The sequence below is a fragment of the Ammodytes marinus genome, assembly GCF_949987685.1.
Source record: "Ammodytes marinus genome assembly, chromosome: 20".
In the NCBI taxonomy this organism is placed as follows: Eukaryota; Metazoa; Chordata; class Actinopteri; order Uranoscopiformes; family Ammodytidae; genus Ammodytes; species Ammodytes marinus.
This window is the reverse complement of record NC_137224.1, coordinates 17803085-17824617: the sequence shown is the minus strand read 5'-3', so window position 1 is coordinate 17824617 and position 21533 is coordinate 17803085. Positions and strand designations below refer to the sequence as shown.

The 21533-nt window shown below is 41.9% G+C and overlaps 1 protein-coding gene across 1 annotated transcript in view; it reads left to right on the top strand.

The window, feature by feature from the left end:
* pemt (phosphatidylethanolamine N-methyltransferase) overlaps nucleotides 1–21533 on the top strand; it is a gene marked incomplete at its 3' end in the record, with an annotated part of 106537 nt that overhangs the window by 50144 nt on the left and 34860 nt on the right. The window lies entirely within an intron of this gene.

The window sequence follows — 21533 nt, the reverse complement described above, 5'->3', positions numbered from 1 at the left end:
TTGGTGTGTGGTTTCTAGCATAACAGATTTAAGCTCTGCACTGACTTTTAATTGTTCATCTTTGGTACCAAAGACAATTACTTCAGTTTTGTCATTGTTTAATTGAAGAACATTTTGGCACATCCAATCATTGATTTGTTCAATGCACTTACTTAGTGTTTGAATTGGACTATAGTCACCTGGTGATATGGTTATGTAAATTTGTGTCGTTTGCATAATTATGGTAGCACAATTTGTTCTTATTCATAATCTGAGCTAGTGGGAGCATGTAGATGTTAAACAGAAGAGGCCCAAGAATGGAACCTTGGGGAACCCCGCATTCAATATTTGTTCGCTCGGATGTGAAATTGCCTATTGTGCTGTTCACTTTATCATTTACCTGCTCTTCCACTAAACCAACTGCCCCAGAGCGCCTCCTGCGCAGTATTAAGCCCTGTACTGCTTCACAGTTCTCCGCCATTTTTAATGACTCTCTGCTGTACTCGCCTGTTGACAAATCTCCTCTCGATGCAGATGAATTTTTAACCATTTTCAACTCCACGTGCACTGACATCTTGGACACTGTTGCTCCTCTGAGGCCCAAGCGCACCAAAGTCCTCTCGGAGCCTTGGTTAAATGAGGCAACACGCTCCCTTAGACGGGCTTGTAGACGTGCTGAGAGGAAATGGAAAAAGGACAAACTTGTTGTTTCTCGGCAAATCCTCTATGTCTGTTTGTGTGAATATCAGAAATCTGTTAAAGTTGCAAAAACCTCTTACTTTTCCACTGTAGTCGCCAATAACAGCCATAAGCCTCAGGTTCTGTTCAATGTCCTAAATTCTCTCATTAACCCCAGTGAAGTTTCTCCCCTTGTGCCCACACCCACTCTCTGTAATAACTTCCTATCATTTTTCATTCAAAAAGTTGCTGACCTTAGACCAGTACACTCTGGTGTTATGTCCAGCCTTGACACTGATCCTTCCCCACCCTCTGCCTTCCTTGATCGGTTTGAGTCCCTGTCCCTCATCCAAATTTCCGATATATTTCACCATCTTCGCGCGTCAAGCTCTCCTTTAGACCCTATTCCTCCCCGCCTCCTCAAAGAGGTATTTGAGTCAATCGGTCCTTGCATTTTAACACTGATCAACATCAGTCTCAGCTCAGGCTATGTCCCTCTAGCCTTTAAACATGCCGTGGTTAAACCCCTCCTCAAAAAGAAAAAGCTTGATCATTCCAACCTCTGTAATTTTAGGCCAATCTCCCAGCATCCATTTCTGTCTAAAGTGTTAGAAAGAGCAGTATATATCCAGCTCCAGTCATTCTTAGTTGAGAACAACATTCATGAAAAATTTCAGTCTGGTTTTAAACCTGGACACAGCACAGAAACTGCCTTGCTCAAAGTTTTTAATGATCTTCTTTTAGCTGCTGACTCAGGTAGCCCTGCAGTCCTGATCCTTTTAGACCTTTCAGCTGCCTTTGACACAGTGGATCATGCAATCCTCCTGCAGCGCCTTAAAAATCATGTTGGCATCACTGGCTCCGCCCTCCGCTGGCTCTCGTCCTACCTCACTGACCGAAGTTTTTCGGTGCAGTTGGGTGACATTTATTCTGATACAGCCCCTCTGACCTGTGGAGTCCCCCAAGGCTCCATCCTTGGCCCCATTCTATTCCTTTTGTACATGTTGCCCCTTGGTGGCATTATCCAAAATCATAAAATCTCCTTCCACTTTTATGCAGACGATGTCCAAATTTATCTTCCATTAAAATCCACTAGCAACGATCCAATACAAGTATTTTTAAACTGCCTGGGTGATGTTAAGGCTTGGATGAACAACAACTTCCTTAAATTAAATGACTCAAAGACAGAGATCATCCTGTTTAAAGGCAACACCTCATCCACAGCCTGCACAGCCAACATCCTCAGCCCCTTGGGTCCTAATATTCATACTCATGGTAGGAATTTAGGTTTTATCTTCGACCAGAATTTTAAACTGGATAAACAGATCAGCACTGTTGTCAAAGCCAGCTTTTTCCAGCTCCGCCTCCTGGCCAAAATCAAACCATATCTTTTTAAATCCGATCTAGAAACAGCTACACATGCCTTCATCACATCCAAATTAGATTACTGTAACTCCTTATATTTCGGCCTGGATCACTCCTCCCTCAGTCGTCTCCAACTAGTACAGAATTCAGCTGCTCGTCTTCTCTCCGGCAAGAAAAAACACGACCACATCACACCCGTTTTAGCCTCACTTCACTGGCTGCCTGTCAGCTTCAGAATTGATTTTAAACTTCTCTTAATTGTCTTTAAAGCCCTGAATGGCCTGGCCCCCCCTTACCTCAGTGAGCTCTTACAGATGCATACCCCTTCCAGATCCCTACGTTCCTCCGACCAACTGCTGCTCAAGGTTCCAAAAACCAGACTTAAGACCCGAGGTGATAGGGCCTTTGCCGCAGCTGCCCCCAGACTTTGGAACAACCTCCCCATCCACATTAAATCATTACAGTCTGTTCACATTTTCAAATCGTCACTGAAAACACACCTCTTCTCCCTGGCATTCCCCCCTTGATTATGGCATATTTTCTGACTTTCTTATTGATATTTCTATTTCATTTTTAAATTTAGTTTTTAATGATTTTATGCGTGTTTTTTCTTTTTTCCCCCGGTGTGATTTTGTCTCTGTCTTGCCTATGTTTTTTATCTTATTCTGCCTGTACAGCACTTTGGTCGGCTGCTGTCGTTTTAAATGTGCTTTATAAATAAACTTGACTTGACTTGACTTGACTATTGACACATAGTATTCTCTGTCCTTTAAAGCTCCCATATTATACACTTTTCGGTACTATTATACATCATATTATATGGTCTTAGTGGTCCCTAATACGTTTTTCTTTAATTGTTTGCTGAAAAAAACTTTCAGATAATTTATTGTACTATGCTGATGTTCAGCTAATCTCATAATGGCCTATTTTTTAAAAAAGAGCTGCAGCTCCCCTCGTAAATATACAATCTTTGAGCTCCCCCGCCCCCTGTCCGGAAGCGAAGCCAGATACGCCTCGCCCTCTGTCTGTCAGGGCCGCGGACCAATAAGAAATAGGACTGGACGACGTCAAAGCAGTTGTTCACTGCTAAGTAGTTATTTAGCTGTTGATAAATAACGTTTTCAATGATTTTGCTTAGAAATGGAAGGTTACATATGGGCCTATAATTGTTCATGAGTGATGAATCTAAATTGTTATTTTTTAGGAGTGGCTTAATGACTGTAAAGGCTGTTTTCAGGGCCTGTGGGAATACACCGGTGTGAAGGGACATGTTTACAATTTGTAGAACATCTGAGGCCATACAGCTAAAAACGGTTTTAAAGAAGCCTGTGGGCAGAATATCAAGTCAACAGGAGGAGGAGTTCAGGTGTTGTATAATGTCCTCCAGGTTTTTGTGGTTGATCAGATAAAATTCTGTCATTTTATTTGAGTTGATTTTAAGTGGGCACAGGGAAAACACATATGTTGAACTTGGTATTGATACGGTGACCGCTTGTCTAATTTTGTGAATGTTGTGTGTCTGTGAAAAAGGAGGCAAATTCATTGCAGGCTCTCGTGGAAAGATGTTCAGATGCTACTGGCACAGGAGGGTTTGTTAATCTGTCGACAGTAGCAAATAAGGCACGTGCATTGTTGTTGTTTTTGGTGATGATGTCAGAAAAGAAAGGCTGCCTTGCACTTTTCATCTCTGAGTTAAAAGTGCAAAGTTTCTCTTTGAAGATGTCATAATGAACCTGGAGATTTGTTTTTCGCCACGTGCATTCTGCTTTACGGCACTCTCTTTTTTCTAGTCTGACCTGCGGGGCATTTATCCAGGGAGATCTTTTCTTACTAGAGACAACCTTCATTTTAGTGGGTGCAATAGCATCTATAACGCTTGCAGTTTTGGCGTTAAAGTTGTCTAAAAGCTCATTAACTGAGTTACAGGGGGAGGGGGTATTGAAGAAAAGGCTTGAATAAATGTTTCACTGGTATTTTCTGTAATATACCGTTTTTTGATTAATTTTTGATTGATCAGTTTTGTGCACAGAAGTTGTACTCTCAAACAATACAGAGTAATGGTCTGAGAGACCCATATCAGTCACCCCCACTTTTGAGATATTCATGCCCCTGGAAATGATAAGATCCAAAGTGTGACCTTTGTTATGTGTAGGCTGCAATGCTGTGTTTTGGCTTTCTCCAGTATCTTGTCCTTGGCACGAACAGATGGGTGCCGCAGGACGTAGAACACATTTGATATGAATACTTTTAATCCTGTCTTATTTAGGCAGAGTCCATCTGTCTTAAAAAACTGCCTGCGGTTCCAGAAAGTGTTAAAATTGTCAATAAAATGCACTGAGTGGTCGGGGCACGCAGCTGAAAGCCACGTGTTCAGTGCCAGCAATCTAGTGAATTTCTCAGGTCCTCTTCTGAATGGTGGCAGAAGACCACTGATCTTTAAAGTCCTGTTTCAACATTTCAGACTCCTGCTTTACAACATCATTTGACCCGATGATGTTATTTACAGTTGTGTGTGAAGCTGCAATGTCCAGGATTCTTTTTTCTAAGTCAGATACCATATCATTTGGATAGCAGAGCACTTTGGTATCAACACCACACATGCTTTTCATATCTCTAACAGAAAAGTCTCCAACAATCAGATTTTCAGGCCCGGTTGTTAGCTTGGTTAGCCCAGTTGTTAGCTCTCTCTGTGGCTCTTGGCTTTCGGGCCTTACCTTGCGGTGTGAAGCTGCTGTGTTATCCAGGTCATCAGAGGGAAATCCAGGGACTTGTAACAGTGGGGAACACATCTGTGGAACACATGGAAAATTTCCTCATCATAATGTTGGCCTGTGCATATATTTTACACCAGGGGTGGCCAACCAGTCAGAGACAAAGAGCCAAATTTTTTACTGTGTTACTGCAAAGAGCCACATCGTACACACGGGTACACACAGTGGCGATTCCAGGAAATGTTGACTGGGGGTGGCCAAGGTGGGCCACAGAGTTAGAGTGGGGTGGCCACCGCACCCCTGAATGAATAGCATGTGATATGCTGTACATCCAATTCAAAGATGATTTATAATCCCAAATGCCCAAATCATGTTAGTATCCATTGTAATGTTTGTCAGAAAACTAAACCCCTGAAGGGGGGTCTGGGGGCATCCCCCCCAGAAGATTTTTTTGTGTTTTTAACATGTAATCTAAGCATTCTGGTGCATTCTGGCGAAGATAATAAAGGAAAAAGTCAATATTTATTTCAGCTCAGATGAATAGTAAAATTAGCAAGACAACATAACTTGCTAGCAGCCAGATGCCTAACAACTGCACAGAGGGACGGATGACCACTAGCTTTTGACCAAATATCTTGCTAAAAAAATAAACCTTTATTTATGAGACGCACGCCACTACCGGAGCAAGCCAACTGACCGCAACGGGCCCCGTCTTTCCCCCAAGAAGCAAGATCGCTCCTCCACCGGCATAACAAGCAGGACCCTCCTCTAAACCTGCCGTGTGGACCACAGGATCCTAAACTACCCATCGCTTCTCATCACCGTCGGAGACGGTTCACAGTAGGCATTTGTCTGGGCTATAAATTAGGCTATAGATATCTATTTAGGTATACATTAACTTAAGGTTAAGGTACCGACTGACGAGTCGTTTTTCCCTTGTTAAATGTTATTCTGACAGCATTATTTTCATAATAATTGCCTAACTGCTCACTGTGGTTTTTCCTCCCGCTTTCCGGGAGATGTTTGATTGTTGTGATTGTCGCTACGTGCCAGAACAGCTGTTCCCCTCTGATATCTCCGAAGCAGCATCAGTTTTGTGAGACCACTCACAGATTGAATGACTGTAGGCTATAAATCAAGGTGAACAACTAACTGTGCACTTTCTGTGGCGAGCTTTTACTTGATCTCCTCTTTCTTTCTCTCTCTTTATTCAAACTCTGTACATCCGCACACCAACACATATTCTTACATTTGCGTCGCGATTGTTAAGCATATGAGCGTTGACTTCTGTGGTTTCCAAAGTTAAATTGAGTGGGTTGCGAGCGCTGACCCCCCTCACATGACTTTAACGTCACACGTCACAGTTAGGACGTCTCCGCCACGTGATTGCGTCGCCATCGGTGACCCCCTTCACGTGACGAAAACGTCACAAGCTGTCCGCCATTTTTGGCTTTGGGCGGTGTCCACCCCCCCCTTTCTTTTTGACGCTCACACACGCTCACACACACAGTAGCCTAGTACATACACATGTACTATAGCCTGTGGGTTTGATTCTAAACTGTTCTTATTATTGCTTGTGTTATATCTGCTTTCTTAAATTAGATTAGTTATGGTTATTGACTTATGTGTATCGTTTTAATCAACTTACCTCAGTAAATAAACCCTTACATTTTGATTTTAAGAAGCAGTGTCTGTGATATTTGTGTCTTGTATTTCACTAATTGCTGGTAAATAAGGTCTATGCTCGAATATTCACTCCTTCATTATCTTAAATGTACATTGTAACCAACTTTGACATTCTCAAGATAAATCCCTTTAACATTATGAGACTGTTTTTCTGATTTGATTCAAAGTTCCCTTTTTCAAAGGGTGGTGCTCCGTAGGTATTAATAAGTAATTTGATTAGCTTGACTAATTTAATTGATCATTAATTAACAATTTTTCTTAATATTATAATTTCCTTGAAATTAATAATATTCTTGACTTTGACCAAATCTACCCCTTATGAATTCCCAACACATATAAAACACTTTGGTATAATTTATCTTCTTGCACATTTGAAATAGGTATTTATAGAAGTATGTAAAATCAGAGAAAATACCCCTAGACCTCAGAGGGTTAAGATGCTCTGCAGCAATACCATCTGTACCACATGTTTTGTAATAGATGACCTTTTAATGTAATTATAATAAAACATATTAAGGATCATGAGAAACAAGCTGAAGACGTGCAGCAACTGATTCACCCTCCAAAGAATAACATAACATCAAATTTAATGAGACAATGATCCCTTCAAAATAAGTTACTTATCAATTCTTGTAACTATGGCTCTATGCCATTAGCCCCCATCTGTCTCGTGGATCTTGCCTTTTCAGTTCACAGCAGGCGATCCAGAGCCTCCTATGTTGCCCCTAGGTGTAGAAATTACCCATAACACACTTGAAACTAAGAAATAATTTTTAAGTATCTTTACACGTGTACCCTTTACAACGGTCAGAGTTTCGAGTAGACCCTTACATTTGGGGGGAGAAATGTAGAAGGGTACAAAAGAAAGTGCACAAAGTAAATTACTATTTTCATATCTTTCTATACATGCTATTGCTTTCTAGAAGACTGTTGATGCGGCCTTTTAAAATTCCACAGACACCTTTTTCATTTAACTTCTCATCGAACAGCCAAGCACAACAGTGACTCATCCATGAATACGTCTGTTATGACTCACACATCGATATCTGTGCTTTGAATTTCGAATAATGTTTGACTTTGGACAGGTTAATAGTAAGAAATATGTCATGAAGAAAATATTTTCCTCATGCCTCCTGTACCACACACAAAGGAATTATATATAGAAGTATGTGCAATCTACCATTAATTTTTAAGGTGCCACTGCCCAGCGTCAGTTTCATGTGCTGCTAATTGACATGAAATCAGTCCAGGTACTTCAGTAATAAAGCACGTCATTCCCTTAGAAATACACTCCTCCGTCAGTAAGCAAATCAGCTTGATATATTTATTTCTGATTCACATTTTGAAAGCCAGACAGAAAAGTAATCAGTATGGATTGTCATTTGAAAGGAAGCAATACACAATATGTGACTGCTTCAAATCACATCACAGGGGGTCGAGACAAACAATGACTTCTTCACATGCTGACGTTTAGAGCTTTAAAAATTCACTCTCTAGCACATTCATTGTTTGGAAAGAAAATGTCTCCAAGCAATCACAATTGCAAAAAATAAATAATAAAAACGTGGAAAAGTAAAACTAACGATGTCATATCATCATCTTTGTTCACAACTTAAGTTTAAATGCAGTAAATTTGTTATGGCTTAGTTAATTATGGCTTTTTTAATACATACATGTGACATACAAACATCGTATGATTGACGTGATGATTCTAAGTGGATATGCGTCTGTGGTATTAGGGATCAGATGCCAAAGTCTTTGCTTAAACAAGAGATGCTGGGCCTGAAGAACATTTAGTGAAACATATAATAGTCCATAGTTTTTACAGAACATATTTTGGATACAGCCTTTTTTTATGAATCAGAAATTACTATGTACAAGTCTTGAAAAGCTTAAACTAATGTTAGGATAATGGTTGTTAAAAATAATTGTATAGGAAAAACATGTAGACGCAAACAGACAAGGTCTAGTCAAATAAACACCTAAATCTATATTAGAGACCTTTTATGTTTACTTGTAAGAAGATGTGTCATGGAAACAAAATAGTCTCTCTAGTGTCTTGCCTTAAAGAGAAGAGAACGGGTCGCACGTGGCGCAATTTTTTCCTTGGCCTGTCATCAAACTGCTCACTGTGGGTGTTACATATTTTACCCTACCTCACCAGGCTTCATTTTTCTATTGACTGTTATGTGACTCACAGTTGGCTTTCTTCTGCGGCTTTGATGAGCACGAAACGCTCCCACCTAAATCTTCAGTACAAACGATTAACAACTGTGCTAAAAAAAATTCTTGTTCCTTGAAAGAAATCCTTAGCTACAACCCTGTGTACATACAAAGTATGAGGTAACTATTGTGGGCAATGGCGGTATTAAGATTGTCAGTTCAATCCCCAGACCAAAAAAAGGAAATACCTTACTGCAGTGTGTCCCACATATAGGCTCTACTTGGACGGCTCGCCTAGGTAGATTAAGTCCTGCCCAGGTAGACAGCCATATTCCATTATTAAGAAAAAAATTATACAGGTGAAACTCGAATAATTAGAATATCGTGCAAAAGTTCATTTATTTCAGTAATTCAACCTAAATGGTGAAACTAATATATTATATAGACTCATTACATTCAAAGTGAGATATTTCAAGCCTTTATTTGTTATAATTGTGATTATTATGGCTTACAGCTGTAGCGGGTACAGGTGGTTCAGATTAATTCTGCTATTAGAAATTAATCTGATGATTAGTAATACTTTAATAGTTTATTAAAGTTGAAAAGGGGCACCACCATTCATTTTAAGAATGGAAAAATAATAGCAAATTGTCTCGTTTAATCAATGGTTTATTCTTAAATATTGATTACTTTAATGTTCAGTTAAAGGAATCAACATTAATAAATCCTAGTCTCAATGATCATTTCCATATAATAATGTAATCAAATAATTACTATTATAAATTTGGTAATATGATCTTAAACTCTGAAGGCTACAGAATCCTTCTACTTGTTGATTGTTGACACTCCAATAATATCCACACAAATAAATCACAAACACTTCTAGTTACAATATAAGAACATTTATTTTAAACACAATGAAACTTAAGGTAACATCCGTTTTATACGCATAAAGCAAATACACTTAATCAAAGAAAACGTCTAGAACATTGTTATTTATACAGCCATGAACCAATATGTGTATGTGTGTGTGTGTGTGTGTGTGTGTGAGTGAGTGAGTGTGTGTGTGTGTGTGTGTATATGTGTATGTGAGTGAGTGAGTAAGGGGTGTGTGTGTGTGTGTGTGTGTGACGCGAAGCAAGGAAAAGGGACGGGGGGGAAGCTCCCACGTGACTTAGGACGACAGGCACCAGATGGCGATCGAAAGCAGGTTCTTAATGCCACAAAATGGCTGCCGGCTAGGCTATTCTAATTCCACCCGGTAGGGGGAAGTAGCTACCACGGTTACTCAAAATGGCGTCTATTTCAGAACAAAGGGCCAAGAAGAAGACTGGGGCGGGGGGATTTCGAAATCACTCGCTCCTTTAAACGGGATTATATCAAAGATCTTAACACCAATTATGTCCAATAAAGACCACCATAAGGGTTATCTAACGTGTGTGTACGTGCGTGCAGGAGAGGAAGAGGAGGAAAGAACACGCTTGAGCGCGAAGGGGGGAGAAAGAAAGATACAGCAGACTTAAAACCCACACTGCAGCGTTGAATGAAGTGACCAGCTGAACGTCCTGACTCTCCGTTGGTGAGAGGACAAACAGAGATAGATCACAGCTTGTTCAAAAATAGCAAACACAGAATCGAAAATAAACAGTATTGTTCACACTTTAAAAAGTAATACTAAACTAAACATCTGCCCAGGTAATTATTATGCCAAAATCTCACTTGTGGGGAAAGCTAGTTTCCTCCGCTCGTCGTCGTTATGGCGGGCAGCCAATCCTTTCCGGACTGGGCTCACACAACGGAGGCTCCGTGCCTGTGGCGTTCCAGGAGCTGGTGAGGTGATCTCTGCGGTCTTCAGATCGCAGGAAAAAGGCAAAGGGCTCGCTGATTTTGTGCGGGGGGGGTTTCCGATCGTAGACAACTCGGTCGGGTCCAGTCCGCGGTCCGAGAGGCTGAGTTTTTTAGGTAAACTCGCCTGCTTCCCGGGTGTAGTGGTTGCGGTCGGGGACAACTCGACCGGCTTACGTCCTTGGTCCAAAGGCAGGTTTCTCGGTAAACCCGCCTGTTTCCTAGTTCTTCTGGTCGTTCCAAAGGAACAGTTTTAACTCACACTGTTGTTTCAGGTATCACCGCGGCCGCAGGAGATAGTCTTCGTAAAACACGTGGTGGTTAGTTGTGGGCTGAAGAGGGCCCTTGTGGGTCTGTACAGACTTGTTGTTTCTATACGGGTCAGCTAACGCCGCCACCAGAAAGACAGAATAATGCCGCGGGGGTGCTTTTGAAGTCCCGGCGTCATCCGGGGTCATCTGGGGTGGGGCTTCAGGCTAGCGTTTGGGCACACCCACCTGAAAGGTTAGGGTGTACTGCATTGTTTTGGCCGCACGGTGGCAGCATAGGGTTGTCCATAGGTTTGACCCCCTACATCCCCCCATTTTGGTCTCAATGTGGGTTAGGGGGACCTGCGTTGGGATCAAAACAAAAGGGTTAAACAGTTCATAGTTCCTGATGACAACTCGTCTGTTATAATCCATGGTCCACGATGAAGGCAACTTGGAGTGGTATCCTCCTGTTATTTCCTGAAGGTACTTTCACAGTTCTTAGAGATTTTGGCATAAACCTGGGCAGTTCTAAAGATTTTGGCACATCTGGGCAGATGTTAACTGACTATCAAAACAATTCATAATACCACACAAATAAAAGAAAAAGAAAACAAGAAAAACCAATAACACAACAGTCACATCACAGTTCTTTCCTGGGGTGTTCGCTCCTGAGTAGGGAGAAAAAGGGACAGGAAAAGAAAAGAACTGATAGCTTGGGTAGCTGGAATCAGTATGGTGATGGTGTTTGTGTCTTGCTTAAAAAGTGGTTTGATCTGTGTAATATCGTTCAATGTATTGTGTAGTACCTGTATTGGTTGCATGGAAAATGCAAATAATGTCATGATAATACAATCACTAAAACGTGAACCCGAAGGCTGTCTCAAAACTATCTTGGTACATTGACAGGGACTAATTTAGATTAATTTGTAATAATACTAATTTGGTTCCTTCAGCCAAGGGATTCTGGCAAAGGATGTCATCAATAAGGAGGTTTTAACCTCTTAATGCATCCATCATCTCGATCTTAGAGTCTGTCTGGATTGAGATGGTGGAGGACACTAGGCGTACAGTGGCCCTTGGTGGGACAGCTCAAGAACATAGTTTGATAACTTAGTGATGGTATCATGATGTCATATGAAATCAGTATGGAGAGGTTAGTGTATCTGTAGGCAGGGTTATGGATTCTAACATGGAGACCCTGCTACCTAACCAGTGGTGGACATGCTGAGGTGTGTCCTACCCCCCCTTTAATGAGGGTGGACAGTGGTCGGGCGTCCAACGCCACTTTAAAAGGGTTTTAGTAGCTCTACAGTCCTGTGAGTACTTAAAGAAACTACCTGAGACTGCAACACCTGAGACAAAGCGAGGGCACATAAGACCATGTCTGATAGCACTTCCAGTAAAACCTCAGCAAACAATTCACCCTGGAGGGTGATAGAGATGGAGCTAAGGCTCATCCTCCCTGTTAGGGGAGGCGGCTCTCCCAAGAGCCATGCTGCTGGCGTGAAAACAGGGCCGGAGCTGTGGGTTGGCCCACCGAGGGGTCGGCCTGCAGTCCCTGCTGACTTGGCAGTAGTCGGGTTCTGGACCAGCAAGATTGCTGAGCGGTTGCTGAGCTCAACCGGGGGAAAAGAAAAGACTGTCAGGTCTAATCCGACGAAACATGGCAATGGTTGAGACCAAGCCTGTGAGTCAGATGTTTCCTGGAGAAGAGTCGGGCCTGAAGTAAGAGCGTCTTCCCTCAAGGGAAGTGAGGGGACAAATGCTGGTAGCACGCTTCTGAGGGGCGTGAACCGGTTCTCTCCACTTGGCCAGGGAAGAATGCCCGTTCCGATGGCCTGTAGTGGGCTCTGTGATGATTTCACAGGAAGAAGAGAATAGCTTTTGAGCCCAGAGGCTAAAAGCTGTGAGTTCTGGAAAAGCTGGCTGCAGGGCTGAGCGAGTCCAGACTCATCTGGCCACAGTACCAAGAGAGGAAAGTACTGAAAGAGTGCCCGTTCCTGGACATTGGTTTTCAGTAAAGCCTGTTTTGTGAAGGCTGCCTCTGAGTGTGGGTGGCTGACCAGGCTCTTATCACAGCTCACGGCCTGCACTGGTTTCCCAGGGTATGGCACTCCCCGGGCCACCGGCCTGATTACTGAGTCTGACTCCAGTAAACTGTGAACCTGCTCACACCCCCCCTTTAATGGTGAAAAGGGGACCTGTTGGTCCATCGGTATGTCGGTTGTGACCGACTCGGATGGACTGGGGGCTCGGTTCCCTCCTTCTATGAGGTACACTGTAGCTGTAGAGGGAGAAGGTGTGAAGTCTAGTCCTGCACTAGTTGGACCATCTCCAGCAGGCTTAGGGCCTCTGTCTGGGTCTCTTGGAGGGGGACGATTCAACTGTTCCATCAACTCTGCAAGGACTTTCCTAATAAGGCGGAGTTCAGTTTTCACCTCCTCCTCTCCAGATGACTTTGAGCGGTCACCTTTCCCCCCTTTATCATGCTGGTGGGTTTTTTTAAAACGCTTGTTAGCAGCATATTGCTTATTGTCCTGGGACTTAAACTTGCCTTGGCGCATATTGTTAGCTGTCGTACGGGCTGAGTATCGATCAGTATATGGCGAGTACTCCTCCAACAGCGCATCACAGGACCTCCTATAGCTCTCTCTAACCCTTGACCGCTGTGCCGTCAGAAAAGCATGAACACTTCGAGAGGTGGTCTTCCAAAGGAGTTTTACCTTCTCCTTTTGGGTTGCGTGCGGCAAGTCAGACACACATTGCGCAATCTCACGCAGATAAACTCTAACGTCAGCATCTCTCCCCTTTGGGTCAAATCGCTCTAGATCCTTCGCCAGAGCATCCACTTGTTTCCAACGCAGGCCTGGGGCCCTGTGTCTATGGTGGCGGTGGGACCGGTTACCAGAGCGGTTGGAGCGATGCGGGGACCCTCGTTCACGATCAGGTGAACGGGAAGAAGAAGAAGAAGAAGAAGAAGAAAATCGCTGCTTGGACCTGGGTCTATGATCAGGTGACCGGGAAGAAGAGTGGTGTTTGGACCTCCGTTTACGACGGTGTGAATAGGTGTACCACTCCCTCTCTGGTGAAGAAGCACAGGAGGAAGACAAAGAAGAAGAAGAGGAACGCTGCTTTGCCCTGGGTCTATGATCAGGTGACCGGGAAGAAGAGTGGTGTTTGGACCTCCGTTTACGACGGTGTGAATAGGTGGACCACTCCCTCTCTGGTGAAGAAGCACGAGAGGAAGACAAAGAAGAAGAAGAGGAACGCTGCTTGGACCTGGGTTTACGATCAGGTGAACGGGGGTCACGCTCCCTGGAGGAGATGGGCTCACCCATATCTCCCTGTTAGGACATATGAGTTTGCAGAAAAGACAACAACAACGTCCCCGGTTAGGGACTGAAGTCACTTCACAAAGTGTTAGTTTTAACACCCTTTTTGGAGTTCCAAGACTCCAGTTATTTTCCAAAGAAAATATCCGTATATCAAGACGCACAGAGGAATTATACCATTTGTGACTTAGAACCAATTTTCTCAACGGAAAAATGTATATACCAACACGCACAGAGGGACACTCCACTCTGTGACTCACCAACAGTTTTTCAACGAAAAACTGTAACGTATATCAAGACGCACAGTGGAATTATACCATTTGTGACTTAGAACCAATTTTCTCAACGGAAAAATGTATATACCAACACGCACAGAGGGACACTCCACTCTGTGACTCACCAACAGTTTTTCAACGAAAAACTGTAACGTATATCAAGACGCACAGAGGAATTATACCATTTGTGACTTAGAACCAATTTTCTCAACGGAAAAATGTATATACCAACACGCACAGAGGAATTACCACCACCTGTGACTCACCAACAGCTTTCCAAAGACAAGCTGTAAATATATATCAAAACGCACACGTCTGTGACTTACTACCAATTTCCCAAAGAAAATTGTATATATCCAACGCACAGAGGAATCAAACCAGTCTGTGACTCACCAACAGCTTTTCAAAGAAACACTGTAAACATATATTAAGACGCACAGAGGAATCAACCATCTGTGACTTACAACCAATTTTCTCAATGGAAAATTGTATATATCAAACGCACAGAGGAATTTAACCGCCTGTGACTAACAATCAGCTTGTAGTATTATACTTTTTATTTATTTTGATTCGATATGCTAATTCAGCTTACTGGACAACTGTGTTTTAAAACTACTGTTATTTAAGCGTTATAGGGGTTAACCAAAACCATTATGAAAAATCTCAATCAATCTGAGGCAGATTTATCAGACCATATAACTCAAAAATTAACACTATCTTAGACACACAACTTAGCACACAGTGTAACAAAACAACACAACTAGACTTCAGCCTTGGCAGTTCCAATTTCAGACAAAACAGAGTTAAGCTCTATTCTATTTTTTTCAAAATTGTAACCACAAGTTTCACAATCATTTGTAGGAATACTAGCAGGAGCATCAACAATTCAACAAGCCTCACACGGGGCACCAATTATGTAGCGGGTACAGGTGGTTCAGATTAATTCTGCTATTAGAAATTAATCTGATGATTAGTAATACTTTAATAGTTTATTAAAGTTGAAAAGGGGCACCACCATTCATTTTAAGAATGGAAAAATAATAGCAAATTGTCTCGTTTAATCAATGGTTTATTCTTAAATATTGATTACTTTAATGTTCAGTTAAAGGAATCAACATTAATAAATCCTAGTCTCAATGATCATTTCCATATAATAATGTAATCAAATAATTACTATTATAAATTTGGTAATATGATCTTAAACTCTGAAGGCTACAGAATCCTTCTACTTGTTGATTGTTGACACTCCAATAATATCCACACAAATAAATCACAAACACTTCTAGTTACAATATAAGAACATTTATTTTAAACACAATGAAACTTAAGGTAACATCCGTTTTATACGCATAAAGCAAATACACTTAATCAAAGAAAACGTCTAGAACATTGTTATTTATACAGCCATGAACCAATATGTGTATGTGTGTGTGTGTATATGTGTATGTGAGTGAGTGAGTAAGGGGTGTGTGTGTGTGTGTGTGTGTGTGTGACGCGAAGCAAGGAAAAGGGACGGGGGGGAAGCTCCCACGTGACTTAGGACGACAGGCACCAGATGGCGATCGAAAGCAGGTTCTTAATGCCACAAAATGGCTGCCGGCTAGGCTATTCTAATTCCACCCGGTAGGGGGAAGTAGCTACCACGGTTACTCAAAATGGCGTCTATTTCAGAACAAAGGGCCAAGAAGAAGACTGGGGCGGGGGGATTTCGAAATCACTCGCTCCTTTAAACGGGATTATATCAAAGATCTTAACACCAATTATGTCCAATAAAGACCACCATAAGGGTTATCTAACGTGTGTGTACGTGCGTGCAGGAGAGGAAGAGGAGGAAAGAACACGCTTGAGCGCGAAGGGGGGAGAAAGAAAGATACAGCAGACTTAAAACCCACACTGCAGCGTTGAATGAAGTGACCAGCTGAACGTCCTGACTCTCCGTTGGTGAGAGGACAAACAGAGATAGATCACAGCTTGTTCAAAAATAGCAAACACAGAATCGAAAATAAACAGTATTGTTCACACTTTAAAAAGTAATACTAAACTAAACATCTGCCCAGGTAATTATTATGCCAAAATCTCACTTGTGGGGAAAGCTAGTTTCCTCCGCTCGTCGTCGTTATGGCGGGCAGCCAATCCTTTCCGGACTGGGCTCACACAACGGAGGCTCCGTGCCTGTGGCGTTCCAGGAGCTGGTGAGGTGATCTCTGCGGTCTTCAGATCGCAGGAAAAAGGCAAAGGGCTCGCTGATTTTGTGCGGGGGGGGTTTCCGATCGTAGACAACTCGGTCGGGTCCAGTCCGCGGTCCGAGAGGCTGAGTTTTTTAGGTAAACTCGCCTGCTTCCCGGGTGTAGTGGTTGCGGTCGGGGACAACTCGACCGGCTTACGTCCTTGGTCCAAAGGCAGGTTTCTCGGTAAACCCGCCTGTTTCCTAGTTCTTCTGGTCGTTCCAAAGGAACAGTTTTAACTCACACTGTTGTTTCAGGTATCACCGCGGCCGCAGGAGATAGTCTTCGTAAAACACGTGGTGGTTAGTTGTGGGCTGAAGAGGGCCCTTGTGGGTCTGTACAGACTTGTTGTTTCTATACGGGTCAGCTAACGCCGCCACCAGAAAGACAGAATAATGCCGCGGGGGTGCTTTTGAAGTCCCGGCGTCATCCGGGGTCATCTGGGGTGGGGCTTCAGGCTAGCGTTTGGGCACACCCACCTGAAAGGTTAGGGTGTACTGCATTGTTTTGGCCGCACGGTGGCAGCATAGGGTTGTCCATAGGTTTGACCCCCTACACAGCTTATGAAAACCCCAAATTCAAAATCTCAGAAAATTAGAATATACATAAAATCAATAAAAAAAGGATTTTAAATACAGAAATGTCGGCCCTCTATAAAGCATAATCATGCATATGTACTAAGTACTTGGTTTGGGCCCCTTTTGCACAAATTATTGCCTAAATGCGGCGTGGCATGGATGCTATCAGTCTGTGGCACTGCTGAGGTGTTATGGAAGCCCAGGTTGCTTTGATAGTGGCCTTCAGCTCGTCTGTATTGTTGGGTCTGGTGTGTATCGTCTTCCTCTTAACAATAGTCCATAGTTTCTCTATTGGGTTCAGGTCAGGAGAGTTGTCTGGCCAATCAACACAGTAATACCATGGTCAGTCAACCAGTTACTTGTGGTTTTGGCACTAGACTTGGTTCTTCTCATGGGTAGACTAAACCTAACTATGCGAACATGCTCAGCAAATACGTCATCATTGTTTACAAACAGACAGAGGGCGAGGCATATCTGGCTTCGCTTCCGGACAGGGGGAGCTCAAAGATTGTATATTTACGAGGGGAGCTGCAGCTCTTTTTCAAAAATAGGCCATTGTGAGATTAGCTGAACATCAGCATAGTACAATAAATTATCTGAAAGTTTTTTTCAGCAAACAATTAAAGAAAAACGTATTAGGGACCACTAAGACCATATAATATGGTGTGTAATAGAACCGAAAAGTGTATAACTCATTTATTTTCCGAGAGAAATAAAGCATGGTGTGTAGCTAGACGCTCTGGAGATAATACCAATTGGACAATTTTTAGACACCTTAGGAATAAGTGCACAGCCATGGTCAGGAAAGCCAAATCTGAATACTACCTTGAATTAATCTCAAACTGCTACTCTAACCCTGCACTATTTTGGAAAGCTGTGAACTATAATAAAAACAATTCTAGCACAGTTCCCACTCAGATCAAATTAAATGGTCATACTCTCAATGATCAAAAAGAGATTGGCTTAGCTTTTAATAAACATTTTGTAGCTACTGGTCAACTCTTTCAGAATGGAGGATATAGGCCTTCTACCACCAGTAGTAACGTACCGCCTGTCTCTCAAACTCCTCTTTTCAGCCTTGATGTTCTTCCCACAAGTGATGTTGTAGATGCGCTCCTCGCCATCAACCCCAAGAAGTACATGGAAGAGGACAATTTGGACCCGTTTTCAATCAAGCTCTCTACACATATAATATCAAAACAAATAACCCATATTTTTAATCTTTCCATCTCCTCTGGAATAGTTCCTAAAATTTGGAAAAAAGCTCATGTAATTCCTTTACATAAAGGTGGTGACAAAAATAATCTTAATAACTACAGGCCAATTTCCAAACTCCCATGCCTCGCAAAAATTCTAGAATCACTTATTAATAATCAGTTAAAAACATTTCTAACTTGTGCTTCCATTTTGAGCCCATTCCAATCTGGTTTTAGGGCAGGTCACAGTACTGTCTCTGCTGTGACTTTGGTTGTAGACAACATTGTTACAGCATTAGACAAGAAAAAGCACTGTGCAGCACTTTTTATTGATCTTTCAAAGGCCTTTGATACTGTTGACCACCATTTGCTTTTACAGAGGCTGCATGACATTGGCTTTGATCAGTCTGCATGTAGCTGGTTTAGGGATTATCTCTCTGATAGACAGCAATCAGTTAAACTGGGAAGATACCAATCTGAGTTTTTAACTGTTACAAATGGTGTCCCACAGGGCTCAATTTTAGGTCCAGTTCTTTTCACAATTTATATAAATAACATTGTTTCATCGCTAAAAAACTGTCACGCCCATCTATACGCTGACAACACAGTACTGTATTGCATTTCCGATTCGGTGCACCAATCTATTGAGAACCTACAAAGCTCTTTTAACACCCTGCAGGACTGTCTAGTGGACCTCAGGCTTGTTCTTAATACAGACAAAACCAAATATATGTGTTTCTCCAGAGCAAAAACTATACATTTTAATGATCTTATTATTCACACAAATAATGGATCTCACATTGAAAGAGTCACTGAATATAAATATCTTGGCATCTGGATAGATGAAAAACTCTCTTTTACATTTCACATAAAAAATCTTGTCTGTCGTCTGCGACAAAAGATTGGATATTTTTATAGGAATAAAGCCACCTTCCCGTTGTTCAGTAGGAAAAGGATTATTGAGGCAGTTTTTATGTCTGTCCTTGATTACGGTGATGTGGTCTACCGGCATGCATCACATTCATGTCTAAAACTCCTAGACTCAGTTTTTCACTCTGCTTTAAGGTTCATCACAGGAGATGCTTATGACACACACCATTGTCTTTTATATGAGAAGGTTGGGTGGCCCTCCCTTAAAGAGAGACGTGATGCACATTGGCATGTTTTTATTTACAAAGCCTTGACTGGGAAGCTTCCTCGTTATTTAACAGAAATGCTGCTTGTTTCAGATGGGCTTTATCAGACCCGCTCCACTGACATGCTTATGCTTTATGTCCCACAAGCCCGGTTTGAGCTGGGAAAGACAGCTTTTAGCTTCAGTGCACCTGACTCCTGGAACAACTTACAGCTAAAAATTAAACTAAATACATTCATATCCTTTGGCCAATTTAAACAGACTATCTTGGATCTGCCAAACTCTACTTGTAACTGTTTTAATTAGACTATATTGTACTGTATGCCTTTTAATTGCTGCCACTCTTCCCCACTCTGTAAATGTTTCAATCGTTTTGTTTTTTTCTTCTCTTCACTTGTTGTGTATTTGATGTTTTTGCATTGAATATTTTGTTTGTATTGTTGTTTTGAATTTGTTTTGACTCGACGTCATTGAAAATGAGGGTCACCCCTCAATTGGTCTCTCGAGGATAAATAAAAGTTAAATGAAATGAAAAAAATAATATGGGAGCTTTAAGGCTACATTAAACTGGTTGTTGTAGGCCTAAATGTTTTGGGAGTCTTTCATCCACGGCTTATTTCAGACTGTGTGTGGAGTGGACACACAGGTGGTTGCCATGGCGCTGCTGCAGCCGAGGCTTCAGTCTCCCTTCATAGCGAAAATTAAAGTGAAAATGAATGACTGGCGGCTGCCACTAACATTCATGGAAGTTTTGGTGTGCGCACAGGGTTATAAGTAAGACTTCTGCAAATGACAAGCTTTCTTTTCTGTTCTTTTCCGCGTAGACTCAGAGCATGGGTCTCAGAGTCACACACGGAAGACTAGTGAAGGTTGCGCAGCTGAGCTAGGAAGTGCTAGGTTCCGGTTTCTGCTTCAAAATAAAAGTCAGAATTGACTTGACGTTTCGCCGTTTTGCCAGTTAAATGATTTTAATGTGAAATTACGCTGTAGGACATGTTCCGTTTGAATTGACAGTAACTTAATTGCGAGCCATATGTATAGTTTGTGGTGTTTCAGTTGTTCTAGCATTACTAGTTGATTCAACAGCTTGTGAAAAAACCACAATGTGTCCTAGGCCATGACGAGCGTTAATCGCGCGCTAAAAAATTTGATGCCGTTAAAATGGCTTTGCGTTAACGCCGTTAATAACGCGTTAAACTGACAGCACTAGTAAATAGGCATTCCTTTCTAAATTATTCATCGCCATTGACTTATTGTTTAATCATTACATACTTCATAAACATTTGTTTGACTTATTATTTATTACTGAACCCGCCCATTACACACTGGGCCGGTACACTCTGCACCTCCTGACCACCGCAAGTAAATTCTCAACTTGTGGGAAACACTGTATTGGTTAAAAGCTATAGACGATGGATTTAAGAAACTGATTTTACAATATACAACATTTTGCTGTAAATGTTCGGTTTCTTTATTGGTGCCGGCAGAGTCACAACATTCCATTCCATTTAGCCAAGATAAGATTTTTGCGGTGGGTGATCAAGTTGTGGCTGCAGTCTTGCCATGCTACCAAGCAGGACCAAATTAGCATGGTTCAGCAATACCGTCCCAAGCTGTGATGGAAATGTATGACACCTAAAACACCTAAAACTGTTCGCTGGAAAAACACTATTACTGTTTCCAATTCCAACAAACAAACCAGAAGGCTACCAGCTTCATTATCGTGCTGCTAATTTGTCTGTTTAATTGACGTACGTATATGTTGACTGACAGCCACATCTTTTAATAGCTCCGCCATAGACTTATGGGCTGTTTTACGGACCTGCAGAGACTGCGGAGTGTGTATTCCTCTCCGCTTAGTATGCATCAGTGATGCTTTCCACTTATTATGCATAATGGTAAACCTTAAGGGAACTCTCTATGGGCTTTCTAAAGACTTTTTTTATCATTATTAATTTGTCGTTGTTAATTGCTTTTGTTTCTATTTCCAGGACGCTTAATGAGATGGGAGGATTGGTGGCAACACATTTAGAGTTATTAAATACACAAATGCTTAGCTTCTACTCTCATTCTCATTAAAAAAAGATCATACAAATTCCTATTTAGAAATATGG